At 32.1% G+C, this 16,850-nt stretch overlaps 1 long non-coding RNA gene across 1 annotated transcript; it reads right to left on the bottom strand.

Annotated features, from left to right (window-relative positions):
• Positions 1 to 10,120: 10,120 nt before the first annotated feature.
• Positions 10,121 to 16,101, bottom strand: LOC148277393 (uncharacterized). Its single transcript, XR_015823487.1, has 2 exons — positions 14,571 to 16,101; positions 10,121 to 12,642 (listed from the first exon to the last, which is right to left on the bottom strand). It is a non-coding gene; the product is annotated as an uncharacterized LOC148277393 (long non-coding RNA).
• Between the last annotated feature and the right edge of the window lie 749 nt (positions 16,102 to 16,850).

Raw genomic sequence — 16,850 nt, 5'->3', positions numbered from 1 at the left:
ATATACATTTGATTGTAATGCTTAATTATAATTTTCTTAAAATTAAAGACTAGATGCGTAATCCATTTATTTTAATCACATAAAAAGAAGCTTAATCTAAAACGACCAAATATGATCTATTACAATGGGGACTATTTTTGAAAAATAATCTTTTTTATTCGATTTTTCAGCTATTTTAAAATAGGCGGCATGCTGACTTTAAAACTGTAGTTGGTTTTTGTATTTTATCAAATCACGATTTTTCTCTACACCTTATCTTTATATGATCACTATACGCTGGATCGAGCTCGGATCATGGGAAGCGATATTGCTCTCGTTTTGGCTGAAGTAAATCTACCTTAACTATGGAGGGGTTAATAAAGCCATAGAAGACTAGGAACAGGTTCATACTTGACAAGACTATTCAATTGCATCCGACAATGAAGATCGTAGGGAGATGTGTGACGCTCGTTATAGTGAAGCGTATTCCGAAGTGGAGTCTGAGTTCTTGACTGTATACAAAAAGTTAGCAGTGTTTAGATTTTATTCACATATGTATTTACATATTTCATTTCTTTAAAATCACGTCTGTCTACTGTTTATCATCGTAAGTACTTAAACAGCCTTGATGCGTTTCGCTGTATTAGTGGCGGTTTCACCATTCCCAGTCAAAGGACAAACATCATCGCATTTGTCAGGCAAGTCTATTTATATATTTAAAATTGAAAATTGGTGATCAAGATATATCTTGGACCCCTCACAAGGCGTGCAAGGAATGTATCTCAAGTTTACAATTTGGAAGAAGGGAACACCAAATAAATTGCCATTTGGAATATCTATGATTAGCCGAGAGCCCAGAGATCATTCAGGACTGTCACTTTTGCGCAGTGAAAACGTCAGGATATAACAAGAAAACCATCCTAGTTTATCATCAGCTATACGCTCAGTGCCTCATTCATCCCATTGCCAGTGTTGCCAAAATTTACACTCTTTCAAAATACAGGAATAGTAAAGATCGAAGTGAAACCAACGATGATGGTTATGAAATAGAAGTTGACTGCGTTCGTTAAGGATTAGATCAACACCTATGAATTGAATAATTTGGCAAGTAATTTGGGACTATCTAAAAAGGCTTGAAAACTCCAAGCACCAAGACTACACGAGAAAAACTTTCTAGAAAATCGACCTAAGGTAACCTATTTTCGATCAAAAGAAAGAGAATTTCTTAAATTCTGTTGAAGCGAGATTGGATTTGTGTATTGCCATAACGTACATGGTTTAATGGAAAAGTTGGAAATTCCAGCCTATAACAAATCTGAATAGCGTATTCTTCGATAGCTCAGAGCGGAGCTATAAGCGAGAGAGTTTACTAATGTTATTTAATATTTGTAACCTTAACATGCATGTTTTTCATTTGATAAAAATAACTTTAGTACTTATATGAACACAATTTGACTTCTATTAACTATAGAAACTATAACTAAGCCTATGCATTAATAAAATTATTATTTATGAACAGTGTTTTTTTTTCATTAATTCTCTGTTGTCCGCTAATTTTGTCTTGTATTGTAGAGGGTATCCTGTAGCTAGTAAAAAGTTGAAGTGATAGACAAAAACTGGGGTCATTTTTGTATTAAGAAGCCAAAAGTTAGTAAACAATTGAAGACCTGTAATAAAATAGGGCTTAAATACCAAAAAATAAAAAATGACGTTGAGTATGAGGAAATGTTCTATATGCCTACGCCAATAACACAAATTAGAATTTATGTACCAGAAAAAAATATTTTATATCAATCTGGAGTCATGTATATGGGATGGAGCCTAAGTACAATACCCATTAACGCATATAAGGGCCTACGTGATTAATCGCAGCGCTAAGCATTTCATACAAAATGGCTGGACGCGAGACTTGTGATCCGGATACGCCTTTTACAACAAAGCGGAAAAGAAGTGGTTTTAATAAGTTAAGTGAAAATAAAAAGTTAAAAGCCCAAGGGAGACAATATTGTTCTACTAAAAATGTGATTGTACCAGCAATAAGTCCTCCGAATACTTCGGTAAGCCGATTTGTTTTTAAAAATCTGTTTTGACAAATTTTTGATAAGTTTTAACTAGCGTTCAGAATCTAGGGGTGTGCAAACGATGTCTGAGGTGCACAGGGGTCAAAGCACGTAGCCTGGGAGGAGAAATCGAGTGAACACGATCACCAAATAGTGAGTGATATTTTCTGCCATTTTTTAAATGAAGAGCCGGCTGTCAAAAATTTTATGTTTGTATGGGGAATTCCAAATAATTGTCTGCGAATTTCGTTTTCGAATTGCACGGCGTCTGATATTTCAATTATTTTAGTATGGAAAAATATCGGCTTAAAATACAATCTTTGAGTGAATTACTAAAATTTTAAGAATAGCGGAGTATTTTATGTTCATTTGCATGATACTTAGACTTATTTATCTGAGATTTTAAAAGGATTTTTCTATATTTATAGCTGTAATAAGTGCTAAATTGACCCCGTTATACCAAATTTTACAAATTTTATTCAAACGTTTTAACTAAAATTCATGTTTAATTTAGTATGTATTTCATATATAATTTAGAAGATTAATAACTTTATAGATGAATTTACAAGAAACATTGGGCATTTTCCTAATTACTCCTGCGAAATTATCAGATAGGTGGGTGAATATTTATTTTTTGGCAAGAAAGCGATAAAAATACGGCTTTTCGAAATGTCAAAAGTGAAATACATATTCACCCAGGTAAATAATTTGTAGTATTGCATTTAGGGTTATTTTTGACAGTCCTCCGTAAAGTTGACTTTTTTTTTCAGTTCACTTGCAAGTGCCAGAATGACTGTAAAAGTCTTCTTTATGATCAAAAACTGCAGTTGCATAAATAATTTTACGAAGCAGGTGACTGGTTGAAGCAAAATGCATATTTAATGGGATTATTCCATATTTCAAACATTAAAAGACGGAGAAATGGGAAATACAAAAACCCATCAGAAAGCAAAAGGCAGTGTACTGTTTATTACACTGTCCCTAATGACAATGGTCAAGTAGTCAATGTCTGTCGTGCCACTTTTATTGATATATTTGGAGTAAGTATTAAGGTATTCGAGTCCTACTAATAGAGAAAAAAACGCGGAGAGACTATCCTCACCGAAAAAGGGGTAATAAGAAAAAATATCGAAAATTCGATCTTGAAGACGAAAACCAAGTCATCGGGCATGTTAAATTGTTTCCACGACAAGAAAGCCACTATTCACGAGCTAAGACAAGTAATAAATTAATTAAATTTAAAAATAAATAAATTAATTGGCGATATAAAAACCTATAAACTACGCCAATTAGATTACCAAAGCCGGATCACGGACGAAAAAAAAAAGATTTACTCAACATGATCGAGTATATGCCTTCTGAAGAAAACAAAAATTTCTACAAAAATCTTTTCCAGTAGAGAGTTATGATAGATATCTTTTTCCATTGATTAATAATTATTATTTTTAATTTACATACCTACATTATAAATGATGTATTTTTTTGTTCAAACTTATTAGTTTTACGCATCCTTGAATTAAAAATTAGACATTTTAATGGATGTTGGTGATAGGCCCTATTTTATGTTTTTACGCTAGGCACTTAGGCCTGACTAATGAAATAGCAGTTGGTCTTAAGGCCTTCTCAATTACTTTGTTATTTTATACCCTTTTAAAATAATATTTAATTATATAATTTTCACTAAACTTATTTCTTACACATTTGTACACATTTTAAAGAATTAAAAAATATATGCTGTATACCAAAAAAACTGAGTATATCTTTAAACCCTTGTAACTTTTTTTCACTTTTCTGGTGCTTAGGCCCAATTTTATTACAGGTCTTCAATTCATGTAAGATCTAAGTCAACGTAATTTATGTTTAGGTATACAAGAGGGACATGTTAAGAGAGATATTATAACGTTTTGACTAGGCAGTACAAAAATCGACGAAGATAATAAATAATATGGTCAATGATCAATCATTATCATCAAATCCGAATCCGGACCTAATGGTGCATAGGGCACTGCATTGGAAAAATATATGCAGTGTATTTCTTATTGTGCCAATCTAGGGACAGTCGAATATTGCAGTGCAAAAAGACCTTACAAACTTTAGTCAGTACTACCAATATTATATTCAACAATTTATTTAATTTAACAAAATTCGAAATTTTTGTTTTTTAACCTTTCACATTCTAAGGGTAAGTTCTGTTTTTTTATAGTTTGCTATCATGAAAACAAAAATATAATGAAAAAAGAGTAGTTATTTTAAAAGTTACAAATGAAATACTGAATCTCAGAAATCGTTTATAAGGAAATAATATTTAGGCTGTTTCCGTGATAGTTTAAAAGTATTTATTCTACGGGCAGTATAAGATATACGAAATCAATTCAAGAATAAAAATTAGGATATTGATGTTTTTCGTAGACATGTTTATTACTTCAATGTAAAAAAATTGATAAAAAAGACACTAAAATTCGTATATTCGTGTTCGAAAAATAACTTACTAGAGTAGGCTTTTAGCTGACGAATTTCGAGGAGTTTAATTACAAGAGATTATTTTTAAATATTATTTGAAAGGACACAACCTGAAAGTGTGAGATACATATGTGACTGGGTTGGTTCCGTAAAGACTCCATAGTCTACGGAATAGGTGCTGGTCTCAGCTGCTATCAATGTTAGTTCTGCAACGCCATCGTCTTTCATAGGGCAGTTTGTCCACACAGAAAGATATTGATTTAATCTATGGTCTGTGGGTCTAAAATATTCATAATATTCTAATTGCAGTTATTAGTTCAACCAGTACTTGGGAGGTTCATGGTTATGGACTTTTTTGACGTCAGGAACTGTCAAAACTCCCTTTCGCAGAGAGACAAAACAATCACAGCTTTTTTCTGTGCATCGCCATTTTTGTGTTTCACAATACCAGGGGTGTGTCATACTATATGTGTTGCCTTTTAACAACAGAAGCTGTTTCTTGTAATATTTTGAGAAAATGAAACAATATTGTTTCTCTGAAACAAACAAACGTCGTTAGGAGACAAGACACAAGAAAATATTAGGCGGTCAGAACAGTAGTGACGTAACCTACAAATATAAATAGGGAAATATCACGTTTTTTTAAAACATTTAAAAAAAATGTTTATTAGTAGCATTAAAAAAAATCTAATTTTGAATTCCCGCAAAAACGGTAGCCACGCCCCTAATCCGTTACGATTCATGTTTATTTTCAACTTTGTTCCTTACCATAAAATTTTTAATGGAACATCGTCACGAATCTTGACGTCACAACTTTCAATGCCAAACATGCCACGTTTTTCTAGTGACATGTTTTTTTAATTTTTTTTTTAAAATTATGTATGAAAACATTTCTCCACAATATCCACGTTGATTTTCAAAAAAAATAATTGATTATTTTAAATCCATTTCAAATATTTTTATCGGTATTCGTAGTATGTGATATTTTCCTATTGGCTTAAACATTGGAAAGCGTCCATGACCATGCATTTTGAGGGCTAGAAATAGTTGGACTCACTTTTTTCCATACATTAATACATGGCACTGCACATACCTTACCAATTTATCACAGGGCTTTGTACATGGGTAAACTTTGAATGTGATTATCACTTTCCAGTGATGTTTTGGAGAAATCCTAAAACCCACTTGTTCTCTTAATCATTTGTATAAAGCCGTAGCATGTGATAACAAAGTTAATTGTTTTACTTAAATAACACATTTAAATAGTTAAAATAAGACAATCTGAAAATATTGTTATAAAATTGATTAATTTATATAATCACTTTGTAAAGCGCACTTGAAGTGTTATATTACGAAAATGGCGCTACATGAGTTATCCACAACAATAATAAATAATATAACTACGTTTTTACTTAAACAAAAAGTGTAGATATATTTTTTTATACTTACGTTTTTTAATTAATTTTAGTATGTTTTTTCAATTATAATATTACCTGCTTATACTTACGTAAATACTGATCAGGGCCCCGATTAAAATGGGAAGTTAACATGGTTATATTCGACTATCTATAAAGAAAAACCGATATTTGTGTACGAAAACGAATATATTTGGATGAACATTTAAAGTATCTTAGTCAGTAACCTATAATTGAACATTTTTAGAAGAAAAAATTGTATGCATATTCTGCTTTTCATACAGAAAACTCAATTTTACTTTGTAGCTAAAATTAAAGATAAATGTAAACTTCCCATCAAATCGGGGCCCAGATACTTTAAACATAACTGTTTACGCGTTGTTGGGTTACTTTAAATATAGTTTTTTCTTGTGCATGTGTCTTTGGGCATGTTTTCAATGATTTTAATTTTATGTCAACCTTTAAACTACTTTAAGTGTTGTTTTTTTTCCCCCTTAATAATATTATATTTCTACTTGAAATATTAAAAATAGTTATGGATGGCCTTACCATATCCTGGATGAACATATTAAGTTCTCCAAAACAAAAGCCATTTTCAGGAGGAATGCACAAGTCTGGATTTTGTCTAAGGGAAGAGACAATTGCAGGAGACTGATGCGAGACGTTGCATAGATTTATATACTACTGAGCGGGTTGTCCAGGTGCCCTTTGAAATATATGTATGTTTATGTTATAATATTTTATTTTTATTTTTGCTATTATTTAATTATGTACCTACGTGCTTCCACTTTCCATTATGTTGTATCCCAACTCAACACAGGGTCCTTGGTCTCATAGAGTTCGGAATGCATTGTCATTGTTTTTTTTTTTTTAATATGTACGTATTTCTATAAATAAATAAAAAATAAATATAATATGAAAACTTAACTGGTCCATTAGTATTAAGTCTAATTTTGTAAACTATTAAACTACAAAATTGGACTGTAGGTATGTTTCCTGAATAAAGAAATTTAAAAAAATATGTTTAAATATATACAAATATAAATACTACACAATAATAAATAAAAATACAAAAGTGAAAATCAAATTATTCATTGAATTTGAAGTATAAAAATAAAGTCATTTAAGTACAAATCGAAGTTTATTTTGTAAATTCAACGTTCCGTAAAACTAAAATATTTTTAGGTGCAAAAAACAATTTCCATTTATTAAAAGTACATGTACTCGTATCTACTCAACTTACAAAAAAAAATCGAGAATAAAAGACCGACTGAAGAAAGCCAGGAAAGCATCAAAACAATAGACTAACCAAATCAGGACTTCAACAGACTCTTCAGTGACTTCAGCCATCCGCCTAACCGAGTCAAGGTACGAGGAGGGTAGCCGACAGCGTGAGAGAGGGAACGACATCATACAGTGCGTCAACACATTGGACAGACCGAACCAGGATAGCGATTAGCTCTTCAGTAGCTGCAGCCATCCGCCGTGTGCTGTCGAGATACAACTGAGAGATTTAAAGATGGTGATGGATTGTTATCTTCAGTGATGATGGAACCAAGAAGCATTGAAAAATACCGATTCCCTTAAAGTTTGACATATTTCCCATTAGCGGTTATATGGTACTTTGGTGGAAGATGATTGTGTACAACGTTTTCTACTCGTATTTCACCAAACAAAATATACAAATTGGATTTGCAACCTTTGTTGTTATGCGTTGAACATTGCCATCTCTCTTTCCCAAATTGATCGACCCTGTGCAAACAATATGTGTAACCTTTGTACATGACAATCTTGTTACCGTGCTTGGAATCAATATAAATGATTTCATCTGAAACAAAAACGAAAGTTAGAATGGTTTCAGTTATAAATGATAGCGATATGCATAACTCGACTGTTAGTAAAGTGGCTGTTAAGTGTGTAGTCTAATTAGTTCAATGACTCGGAATCAAAAAGATGAACGCAGATTAAGTATAAAGTTTAAAGGCTTATTACGGAAGTAAAAAAATATTCTCACATCTCACAATATATTCGAGATTCGCACGGTTAAAAAGCTCAGACTTACTCAGAATAAAATACAAGCATTGCTGGACACTATTCATTAAATGGCTGATACCGATTGGATCGATTTCTGGGATAGTTGATTATCAAGGTGGTTCTACAATGCAGAACTAGCACCTAAAACGTAAGGCTGATGATCATCTTACCTTCGTGTAACGGATAATCGATATGCAATACATTTGGTGTACCAATGTTAAGACTTTTATACCATCGGCATCGTGTGTGGATAAGGGATATGATAATGGTATAATTGATAATGTTGACAGATGATAAAAACTTAAGTTACATTCCAAAAAACTCTTTTTCTTTCCTCGACACTATCTCCTCTTTCTCGACCTACTTGCAGGGCTCTTATTTTATTTTATTTTATTTTTGTTTCCTTGCTGTATAACATGTCCTAAGAATACAATTATGCTTGTGAAAAACTTTTGGCGAGTTGTAATTTCATACCTACTACTTTGTATACATGTTTATTTAAATTATTCCTGGGCCCGAAGTACAAGTTTTGCTGGACAGTTTTCAAATACCTTCATGAAATAGCTCCAAGATACCTATCGGACCTTTGCATTAAGGAAAATACATATCAAAGAAAATCGTCTCTTAGGTAAGCATTTGATTCAACCAGAGGAAAACTTGTCGAAATCCGGCGGTCCCTTAACACTAGATTCGGAGATCGTGCTTTTGCCGTTGCCGGCTCCGCTGCCTGGAACCAATTGCCTTCAAACTTAGGAATCATCGACAGGTCCAGTCAGTTTAGATCCCAAATAAAATCTCACTTTTTGAGTTTATCATTTCCCTTAATTTTTAATCAGAAAATATAATATGTCACTTGAGCTTTGTTAGAATGTAAGTTTAAATACACAATTGTGAAGCAGCGCCTTGAGGTAATTTTTCACAAAAATGGCGCTGTATAAATCAGCCAAATATTATTATTATTTAAGTATTTATTGTAAAACGTTACATACTAGATCACCCTACACTGATCAAAAGGAGTTCACTATAGTTAACCTGGGTCGAGTCCCGTTGGGACGCGACAACTGATGCAAGAGGGATGCGACGACCTGTCAAAGCTCTTGTGTGAAGTTAGCATAATAGTATGACTTGAAGTTAGGTTCGCACCAGCACGCAGCGCGAGCGTTGCCAATAGTAGAGCGATTCAGTGTTCGCAACCTGACAGTATTTAATGGGGAGCGTTCGGTACTCCACAATTATAAAGCAATTAAATTATTAAAATATGTTAGGTGTCCGACTCAAACTGACTTTTTGGACTACCGGAGAAGATATGTTGCAGAAGAGATAATCTGCATTGAATATCTGTTGTTTTCAAAATTTCATTAAATGAAATTAACATATCCTTTACAACGCTTCTTTTCTTATTTCTTTAAGTCTTTAACTATTCACATATTGTAATTAATTAATTAAGTAATTAATTCAACGTTTTTTTACAAAATACCGCCCCTTTTCTCACTCACACTGAAATTTTACAGCTCATATAATATGTTCGCAGTTTAACGCTTTGTTTAAAGACCACTTGAGTTTATTTAGCGAAACTAGTTTCAGGAAGCACAAAATATGTATCTTATCATCTACGGGTATAATTATAAACAAGAAATGAAAAATCTAGGTTCTGACAGAGGCGTGAAAAGCCAGTAAAGGAGAAGGGGGGGAGAGGATTATAACGGAAATATTGTGAGTAATGGTGATGGATTTTTCAATATCATTAAATAATGTTGTTAATTAATATTATTGGATAATATTTTTTCCTAATTAAAATTGCAACTTATTATTCGACCTCTACTTTTTATGGTATGAAGCTGGCTTGTTGTAGATGAAAGATATTTTTTTCCTGATTTATAATTTGTTGAATGTGTGAGGATAATAGTTTAGTTTTTGTTTTAGTTACTAGGCCAGTATATAAAATTTATCCTCAAGATTTATCAATTCTATTATTATTATTATTATTTCGTGCCGAGTATAATTTTGCATCAAAAAAAATATTTATGTACATTTTTTTTTGTTTGTCAGTTTTTTACCAAATTTATTTTAAAAAATGGGTATTTTTATATGGGAATTTTTTTGTTTTTAATTTAAAATACGCACGACTACATTTCTGAAAAAATGTTACTAATAATTTAAATCAAAGCACTGTTTTTCAGACAGGTTCTTTATTCAGAAAAAAAAACATAATTACAGAGCCTTTTTATACAAACAACATAAATATAAATGTAAATTTCGATCAACCAAGCAATTTGTCTTCGGGTGCTCAAACGTGAGTTCAATATTTTATTTAAAAAGCTATAGAAGACGGAAATAAATAGAAAAATGGAAGGTACACAATAATCAAAAATAAATATACCTGTGTATAAAAATATACACAAAAAACAAAAGTTTAAAAGAAAGATGGATCGATAATGTTAAATGTTTCCCTCGGCACGAGACATTCTAGTGAGGGTACATTATTTTTAATTTTAAAAGATACAAAATTTGTAAAAAAAATAAGAAATAATGACACAATAAATAAAGAAATATGCCTTCTATTATTACCATCTAGGTACAAGAAGCAAAAAAACATTTCGAGTCAAATAATTACATCGCGAGATTCAATACGATTCAACGATTGTAATTATTTGTGCAAAAAAGGCAATTCTTTAAAGCTTAACGTACTTCCCCTCATTAGTCACGAGGTACCTGGGCGGTGGGTGGAAGTGCGCAAGCAAAGACGCATTTAATTTTCCATTTAAAATATGCAATGCCGATTTACAGCCTCTGCTGTGATGCGTCGAGCAACTCCATCTCTCGTTCCCAGCCTGCGAGGCCTTGTGAAAATAATATGTGTAATCTTTGAACATGATTAACTGTTTACCGGTGGTTGAAGCAATGTAAATCAACTTATCTAAAACAGGAGATATAACACAGTTTAGTTATTTAATGTAGAAAAGTAACCAGAAACTCAAATGCACGCAACGATCCATGGAAAGACTAAGAGACAAAAGAAATTAGGCGCCGAACAGAAGTCGTAAATATCGTGGATCGTACAGCGAAATTATAACTTAAGTGAGCAGGACACTTCGAGAGATTAAATTATGATAGTTGAAAAAGCTAGCGTAACATGGATGAAAATAGCGGGATATTAAAAGGAATGGAAACGTTTGGAAGAGTTCTTTATCCAGCAGTGGAGATAAAAAGGCTGAAGAAGAAAAATAAGTAATTTAATTCATTATATAATATTCAATTCCCTTCAGGAATAATCCTTTAAGTACTAAAATCCTTCAAGGATACTTACTACTTATATGGGACCAGATGAGATTTCAGCTTTTCTTCTGAAGAGATGTTCTACAGAAGTGTGCAAGCAGCTTGCGAACATTTTGATTCTCTCATTTCAAAATGGAAAACTGACGTCAGACTGGGAGGTAATTCTTACTCCCATCCGCAAAAAAGGGACAAGCTTTCTGCTGTTATAACTTCAGACCTATTAGTCTTACAAGTATAGCATAGAGAAAATAATTGTCAATAATAGGCATAAGAGGATTTTTTTAAATGTTATCGTAGAAGAAAAGCATGGATTTGTACCAAGACAAACCTCTTGTCCTGTGTAGATACGCAAACTCAAAAGTGGAACGAACGACATCCTACAGATATCATTTACTTCTTCTTCTTGTTTCCGAGGAAGCTTTTAATCAAATGTTAGTAAAACGACTTATCTCCGAATTGGAACATTTTGGTATCCACGGAAAGCTTTTGAGTTGGATTGAGGATTTCTTAACGAATATTACATTTTGGGTTAGAGTTAAGGAGGAACTCTCAGACCCTCATACAGTTCTAAACGGAGTGACATAGGGTCTAGGTTTCTGAGCCATTTCAAAACGATTAAAAATTAAAATAAATGCAATTTAAGCAAAAAGTGCTCGCTTGACCACGTTGTCACTTCCAGTGCGTAGATAAACACATCGTGAGATACGGGTGCCCTCGATAGCTATTGATGTCTATTTCGTCTCCGCCTGTAAAAACTTGAAAATACGAGCCAATAGTGTTTCTTTGCAATCGCTCGGGAGAATTTATCTTCAACTATTTCGCTGTTGTAAAGATACGGCTTTCGTAATTGTAATCACACCCCAGATCTTGATCACCTTATGGCGTTTTTAGCTGGTTTACTTTTATAGCTTGGCATTGCGGGGATATTCCACAATATCTTTATATAACTGACCATGTTAAAAGCGGGCTGTTAAAATTAAATAATAGGCAAACGAAACTCATTTGACTTAGGATTTATTGTTTTATATTATCTTTTTTGATAAAACATAACGTTATTCTAAGTTTATATTAGTTCTTAAGATGTTATGAACTAACTAAAAAAAATATAAATAAAATAAAATAAATAATTCTTCAAAAGCTATAATGTTTATAGTAGTCAAAACAACTTTAATTCTAACACCTAATATACTTCCCGTCACTGGTCACAAAGTACCTTGGTGGAGGATGAGTGTGTATAAGGTAATATTTTTTTAGTTCACCATTGAAGATATGCAAATTAGATTTACAGCCTTTATTGTGATGCGTTGAACAGTACCATCTTTCTTTACCAGATTGATTAATCTTATGTAAAGAATATGTGTGTTCCTTGTACATGATTATTTTGTTACCATTCTTCGTATCAATAAACAGAAAATTGCCTGAAACAAAATAATGCAATATCTTTAGTACACATACTACTTATCGCGACATGTTAGGGATCATTTTCATCATTATTTCTTTATTTCCTAATTAGCACCTTGTGATACATAGGGCACTGTTTGGTGTACCAAACACAGCGCATCTCATAGTATGTTACACGATGGTGGTGATCAGTCTTGGAGAAAGTATGTCTTAGAAATATTTTACTATTTTTTTTTTTAAAGTAATGTTTTATGCCGACCGTGCCAGGAATTAAGCGAGTTGAGAACGACCAATGAATCGATGAAAAAATTGTGTAAGATTAGGGTTACCATCCGTCCCGATATATCGGGACTGTCGCCGTTATTGAGCCCTCAGTCCCGATGAAACCTAACATATAATGTCCCGATTTAAACTTACACAGCGCTGCAACGCTGTTAATCAACAAAAATATTACACGGCCGTACTGACAATGAATGTGAAAAAAAGGTGGCAAATGGTTTCAGCAATTGATATTTCTAAAGAACTTCATGGAAGCTAAACTTGCCTCGAAGTCGATAGGTTCTGGGAAAGAAAAATATTTTTTTTGTCAATTTTTGGAATTGAGCCAGTATTCCATTCCTGCTCATAAAACCACAGTGGAAAAAGTAATATCATCGATGTTGGCCCAGTAAAAAGTAACGATAAAAATGTCGTCTGCTGCCAGGGACTGTAGAATCAATATTGCAGTATTACCTCAATACCGAGTCATATAAAAAATAAAGCCAGCGTTACTTCTTCCGCAAAAAACACCACATAAAATGTGAGAAAAACATTTCTAAAATATTTATGAAAAACCATTATAAATTTGCCTTTTTTAAACTACGTATCCCCATTCCAGAACGCCCCGACGAGACCCTACCGAAATATGGCAACCCTATGTTAGATTGATGTACTAATACAGTGCCATATGCATCATTAGGCGCGGAAAGAGAAATATAATGATATTTAAATGTTAATTAAAACACTTTCTTTTTTTAAATAAAAAAATATTAAATTGTGACATACCCAGATAGTTCAATTCAATTATACATCAGTTTTAAATACTCGTAATAACTGTTCTAAATGGGAATCAAGTTGTGATAGAGCGGGGTTTCCAACCACCATGCTGAATTTCTTTTTTCCTTTTTTCAATAATTCATCCCAACGAAATCATACACAAGCTTTATTTATACTCAAATTGCGTTAGAAAATGCAAATAAAAGTTTTTTTTGTGAATGTTTTAAATTCCAAATTTTCACTTAGCATGAATAATCGCATGAATTTTTTTTTCGAAAACGAGGTTTTTCGTAAGATATAAGTAATGCATAAAGGAGAATACAACATAAAGTTTTACAAACAGGTTATAAATATGGGACGGTTCAGAATAATACAATTAACAAACATATTTCACTGAAATAAAATTTATTTACACCAAAAAAAAACAGTAAAAACACCAACAACAATACGTACGTACACAGGTATAAAATTTCAAAAACAATTCTCGTGAGGAGATATAGGAATGTTTCAAAACTTAGTGAATTAAATAAAAGTTCAAAAAAACGAGACAGTAAAAAGTAAAAACATTAAAAAAGACCTGAAAAAAAAAAAAAATATCTAAAAGGCTCTTTTAAAGACAAATGTACTTAAAAACAAGAGTTGAAAAATAATGGTAATTTATTTAAATTTTACTGTTCACAAAAATCTGTCGCTAAATTCAGATCAGTGCAGTATAACTGCCAATACGAAGCGCCGCGCATTCTGCACTATCTTATTTCGAGGTTTCTCACTTAAGTACATATTTTAGAGGATTGGATCCCAAGAAGCTACCCAGAAATTTTATAATTATTATCTATGTATTGTACGAGTTCAATAAAGGAGCAAAAAAATATCGAACTAAAATCAAAGGGCAATGTCATTCAATACTTACTTAATCCATATCCGCTCCTTAAATGGAGCATATGGTATCCACGAAATCTCTCCGGGTAGTTCAGAAGGGAACTGCCGACGAACTGTCAGCCGTGGACGTCCAGGACCTCGAGACCCTGATGCCAAGTTAAGAAGACAAGCGTGGTCGTTATTCAATATAAGAATTATCAAGTAACATTACATTTTATTACGTTAACAGAATTTGCTTGAATTTATCTTTTCTGCTCTGATTTAATACTGATTTTTATAATAATGTATGGATATTTTTTTTTAAAGTGATTACTGTAACGAAAAATGCATTTTTGCTTGCTGTGCGCGATAGTTGAAATTGTATGTAGTCAAGAATGCCGTTATAAATCTAAACCCTCGAGAATTTGTGCTTGCACGTAATAATTCCTTAAAAAATCATTTAGATTTCAACAGTCCAGAACAGAACAATAAATTTTAAAGAATTGTACAGTAAAGATTGTAAACTTCAAAGATTTTAACAGTCAAGGATGGCATATTTCTTTTAAAACTGTAGACTTTAGCAGTAAAGAAGACAAAGTAAGTTTTGAAGATTTGTGCAGTCGAGAATGCCATGATCCTTTTGAAACTGAACAGTTTAGAAGAACAAAAGAAACGTTGAATATTTGTGTAGTCAAAAATTACATAATTCTTTTAAAAAAACTAAAGATTTTAGCAATCAAAGAGACATAGTAAACCATTAAAATTGTATGGTCAATAATGCCATGATTCTTCTAAAACGGAAGATTTTAACAGTTAATAACGGCAAAGAGAGACAAAGAAAAGCATTTGTAAAGTAAAGAATGGAAATTTTCTTCTAACAGTTCTAGCAGTCGAAAAGTTATTACAGAAGATTTTAGCATAAATTAATTAAAAATGTGTAATGTCATCATTCTTTATTAACTATAAAGATTATAGCAGTGAAAAATACATAATTCTTTTAACACTTAACATACTTCCCGTCACGAGTCACATAGTAATTTGGCGGAGGATGAGTGTGTGAAAGCTGATGATTTTTTAGTTCACCGCGGAAGATATGCAAATTAGAATTACAGGCTTTATTGTGATGCGTTGAACAGTGCCATCTTTCTTTACCGGCTTTATTTATCTTATGTAAAGAATATGTGTATCTCTTATACATGATTATCTTCTTACTGTTCTTCTTGTCGATATACATAAACTTTCCTAAAACAAAATAATGGAATTTCTTAAGTACGCATAATACTTATCGTAACATGTCTGGCATTGTTGTCATCAACATTCCTTTATTTGCAACTTGTGGTGCATAAGGCATTGCATTGGTGTACCAAATACAACGTATCTCGATCATCTGTTACACGATGGATTACAGCGATCAGTCTTACGGTTTAGCTGCCAGCCCGAGGACGTTGAACTAATGCAGTGTAAAAATATATTTTTGTCCATACTTTATGTCGACTTTGCCAGGAATCGAACGCATTAGAATGGCAAATGAATGGATAAAAAAATGGTCTTGCGTTCTCAAGATGTATTCAATCGTTGAAAATTGCCCTAAAAAAAAAAAAAAGTCAAATGTTGTCGATGACGTAATTAAATATACTTATGCCCATGTAATGCAAAAAAGAGAAAACAATCATAACATTACACTCAGTCTGGCTTAAAACAGGTCAGAACTTAAAGACAATTTAAAAGAAGATAAGTAACAAACGTAACCAAAAACTAAATTTTTCATGAATAACTTTCCTGTTCAATTCATTATCTTCAAATCATTAGAACATTTTTTACTTTAACACTTAATTTCAAGAGCCGTAATCTGTTGGTCGAAAAGTAATTATAAAACTTTTACACATTAGAAAATTACGGTCACGAATGTTTATTTCCTTTTTTTAAATAACGCGATTTTGATAAAAAGGTATTTTAGAATAGCAAAATCGAATGATTTCCTCACTTTTTATAAGATTCGCAGTGTAAAGATTAATTTAAAAATAACCTCTAAGAAGGAAATTGAAATGTAATTAAATGGAAATCTCCATAAGAACAGGGCCCGATCTAAGAATCAAAAGAATAAGAATACAGGGCCTTTTTTGAAAGATTTTTTTTATTGAATTATTTATCAAGATTAATTTACATTGTACACTTATAACATTTCAATTTAAAAAAAAACTAAAATCTCACCAAGCCACTTTCTGCGGCTTTATATTAATACGAACTTGCATGAAATTAACAAAATTTTTAAAACACTAAACGTAAAGTCAACGAAATTAAGTACTATTGTATCCTCAACACATAAAATTTT

This window comes from Micrasema longulum, unplaced genomic scaffold, assembly GCF_059751315.1.
Source record: "Micrasema longulum isolate JH-2025_06_02 unplaced genomic scaffold, ASM5975131v1 h1tg001039l, whole genome shotgun sequence".
Classification (NCBI taxonomy): Eukaryota; Metazoa; Arthropoda; class Insecta; order Trichoptera; family Brachycentridae; genus Micrasema; species Micrasema longulum.
This window is presented reverse-complemented; position numbering and strand designations above follow the sequence as displayed.